The sequence below is a fragment of the Balaenoptera ricei genome, chromosome 3 (assembly GCF_028023285.1).
Source record: "Balaenoptera ricei isolate mBalRic1 chromosome 3, mBalRic1.hap2, whole genome shotgun sequence".
Taxonomy (NCBI): Eukaryota; Metazoa; Chordata; class Mammalia; order Artiodactyla; family Balaenopteridae; genus Balaenoptera; species Balaenoptera ricei.
The window spans coordinates 13,686,745-13,690,712 of NC_082641.1; positions in this window are offsets into that span (position 1 = coordinate 13,686,745).

Here is a 3,968-nt window from a genome sequence, read left to right on the forward strand (position 1 = left end):
ACTCAGTTAAGTTCAAACCCCTCCCTTCTCTCCAGTGGGACCTCCCAGGATTTCCTCCCCTTCATCTCACCCATGCTCCAGTTCCCCAGACCACTGCAGTCTCCTGAGTGGGTCTACACCTTCCATTGGGTCTATTGGTCCCTTCACCTGGAATGTGCTCCCTTCTCTTCCCATCCGTTTAAATTTTACTCCCATCTTTAGAGTCATGATGTAAATGGCACCTCCTCCCTGAAGTCTATCCTGATCATGTGATCATATCATCCTGTGAAGCTTATCTTTGTCATGTGATTCTATGATCATGTGATCTCTTCCTCTTCATTGGACCATAGCTCTCTGTGCATAGTTCCCTTTTGTCACTTAGCCTAGCCTTTCATTATATTCACAAGGGGACACGTGCAAATGTTCCCACAAATTATATATCGATCTAATTAAATGTCTATCCCTGCACCCTAGGGGAGCTCAGCTAGTGCACAATAAATATCTGTGGCTGTGACTTTCCTCTCATATCCAATGAGTATTTTGGCAATGGCACTGACTTTTGTTTAATTTAAAATAGAAGAAGCAGAACATGGAAAGAATGGCTTCAATTTTATTGAGCATCTTTTGTGTGCCGGGCACATATTGTGTGGTTTATTTCTAATAATTGTTCAATCTGAATCCCCAAGTCTCAAGCAAACAAACCTCCTGGCTTGCACAGGTTTCCAGTGCCCTGCAGAGCTGACTCCCTGCACCTGAGGATTTCGGGGTCACCAGAGGGGGTGGACCAGTACAAGCGGGCCTTTCCCAGGTCTGCAGAGGTGGCTTCCAGGGGTCTGTGGGGATCAAAGCCACGTGGACACCACACCACATATGCCGCCTATACTTCCCAGGCCTCTGTCCCTCTGATTAGCCCCTTTCTCAGTGACACGTGGGCAGAGGTGACCTCAACCAGGGTGTAAGGAGTAGGCTTTTGGGGGTCACACTCACAATCTCCCTTTGTAAAATGGGAATTCTTGATTTCCTTTTACCTATGGTGACATTTTTCCCCTCAGGTGGCTTGTCCTCCCTCCTAGCAACTGGGCTGCGGCTGGACCTTCCTCGCCTGTCATACACACGCATCTCTTCCTGAATCCCAGCCATGGACCTGATGTGTGCTCACCTTTCCACACGAGGCCCAGCCTCTGCAGGTGTGGATTCAGAGGAGGGGCTCATTGCCAGCATCTACCCCCATTCATACCCAAACTGTATTTATCCATCATCAGCAACCATGCTAGGAGATATTATGGTCCCCATTTTGTTTAAAATCTCCTGGTGTGAAATGTGGTAAAAATCAAAGCAGTTATTTTGCTAAGCTGGCAGAATCATGGGTCTTTTTTTAAACTTTCATTTTTTTCCCCTTATTGATGTTAAATTACTGTTTGTTCATAGAAAAAGAGCAGACTAGATAGGAAACTCCAGGACTTATCCCATCCATCACAGACAAGGAGACCAAGTACAAAACATACAGAGGACAAATGTTTAATTATGTCCCCAGGAATCTGAATATAAAAATTCACAGTTGTTACCAATAATCACCTCCAGGCAGTCACTTTTGCCAAGAAAGCAATCACCCTATTGAGGTCAAGAGATCTTTCCAGATACTTACCTTTACAGTGACCTACTAGGCCCTGTGTGGTTCTCTCCACCACCCCCTGGTTTTCACCCTCTCCCCTTTGCTCACTGCAGCCTCATTGGCCTCTTGTTGGGTTTTGGTTTTCATTTTGAATATGCCTGACTCCTTCTGAGCAAGGCCTTTCGCCCTGCCAGCCTCTTCTACCTGCAAACTCTTCCCCAGGTGCCCTGATGCTTCCCCCCTCCCCTGCCCCTTCAGTTTCATTTTCTCTAGAAAATTTTCTCTGACACCATCTGGCACTGACACTGTAATAGCCCTTCTAAGGGCTTACATTATGCTGGGCCTGTTCTAAGAGCATTACACCCGCTATCTCATTGAACCCTCAGAGCAGTAGTGCAGGGTGGGTCCCCTATCGGCCCCATTTCACAGATGAGGAAACTGAGCCACGGAGAAATTAAGCAGCTTGTCCAACATCACACAGCACCTATGTGGTGGAGCCAGGATTTGGGCACCATGCAGTCTGGCAGAGGGTCCACAGTTTTCCTACCGTTACTTACTTTCATTACTTAACCTATTTATTTTATTTATTTTGAGCCTCCCACTATACTGTAAGCTCCGTGAGAGCAAGAATTTGACTTTTTTTTTGGGGGGGGGTGCGGGTAGCTGCTCCCTGCAGCATGCGGGATCTTAGTTCCCTGAACAGGGATCGAACCCGTGTCCCTGCATTGGGAGCGCGGAGTCTTAACCACTGGACCGCCAGGGAAGTGTCTGACTTTTTTTTTTTACTGCTGCATCCCCAGTGCTTGTTGCAGTGCCTGGCCCAGAGTAGGTGTCTAATAGATATTTGTCTAATTAATTAATTGTTGGTTAATTAATATCCATCTCTAATACCTCCTATGTCAGCTGCTGGTATATTTCTGCATGTATGTGGTAACTGCCTAGCAAATCTTTTTTAACATGAACTAAAGCCTTAAAGCACATTTCCCTAACCATATCCCCCCACTGCCCTGCTTGGGGAGGAAACATACAAGGAAATGTCAGAACAAAATGCTTTCTCTCTGACTTACGGCCAAAGCCTCCAAGGCCAAGAACACAACAGCACGTGCCTAGGGCACCCACATTCCAACACAGTGATGCAGGACAAGTGAAGAAGGTTTGAGATTCTTCTCCAAACCAGACCCTCAAGGGAAGGTCACAGAGAGGCGCTGGGTTCTACTGTGAAGTCTGACGCACTTGTTCTCAGCTCCAGAAACCAAACCTGACAGCAGCAGCCAGTTCTGAAAGACACATGTCGGCTTTCATCTCTTTCTCTGTGCGCAGCCTCAAATACACACAGGGCAGCCCTGAGCCTCACCGATACGCACCCACTCAGCCGAGCTCCCCAGGCCGCTCCCCCAGGGCAACGCCTGACATGAAGTAACGTTCATCCTCCATCCTAGTTAATCCACTAGATCGTGCAGCCTGTTTGGAAAGATGCTTCCATTCACACGCACCCTATTCGTTCATGCCTGGCCCCCCAGGCTGGACACTCCACCCCTGATGAAGACAAGAATCATGAGAAAGATCAGACTCATTTTACTGCAATCCTTGCCACCTCTTGGAATTAAGCAAGGTCAAAACACAGGACTGGAATGTCTCCAGCCCCTTTATGAACATGTTTGGTTCGTGACAAGCTACTTGAGCTGTGCTTCCTCAAACCACTGTGGAAGAGCTCAGACTGAATAACGGTTTAGTCCACTGAAGCCTTCCCTTCCCCAGTGCAACTCTCCAGACACTGTTGGTGAGGCGCCTGGCCTCCTCACCAGCTGTCAGCCTGGCCCGCTGCCCACCAGGGGAAATGTGCCCGTGGTTTACGGCATCCAGCAGAGGCGCCCAGGAAGATGGAATCTGCTGGACGAGTGGCCTTGCATTTCCACACTCCACCCCTCTTGCTGGAAGCCCCTCCTGATTGCACCTGTTGACAACTGTCCTAGTGGTGGGGTCTGTGCTGTCCACGGCATAAGAGAGCGCCCGCCACCGGTAGGGTTGGTACAGCATTTCCTCCTGATGGCAGCTCCCAGGTTCTTCCTCAGCCTGAGGCCTTGTGAGAGGAAGGTCTCTGAAAGCTCAGCTCCAGTTGTTCGTCCATCCTGGCTGTTTCATGATCCAAAACCACCTGGGAAGAATTCCGCAACAGGGGAAGAGGTAGAGCAACCACCTTGCCACCTACTTGTAAGCGCTGGTTGCATGTCTGCAGGACAGAACTAACTAGGACACAGTGTCATCTACAGGACTGTGTGGTTACATTAATTGCCAATTCACTTCATGGTGTAACTTCTCAGGTGAGAGAAAACTCTGTGTGCAGAAATGACACTGCCCCAAACACCAAATTAGCCTC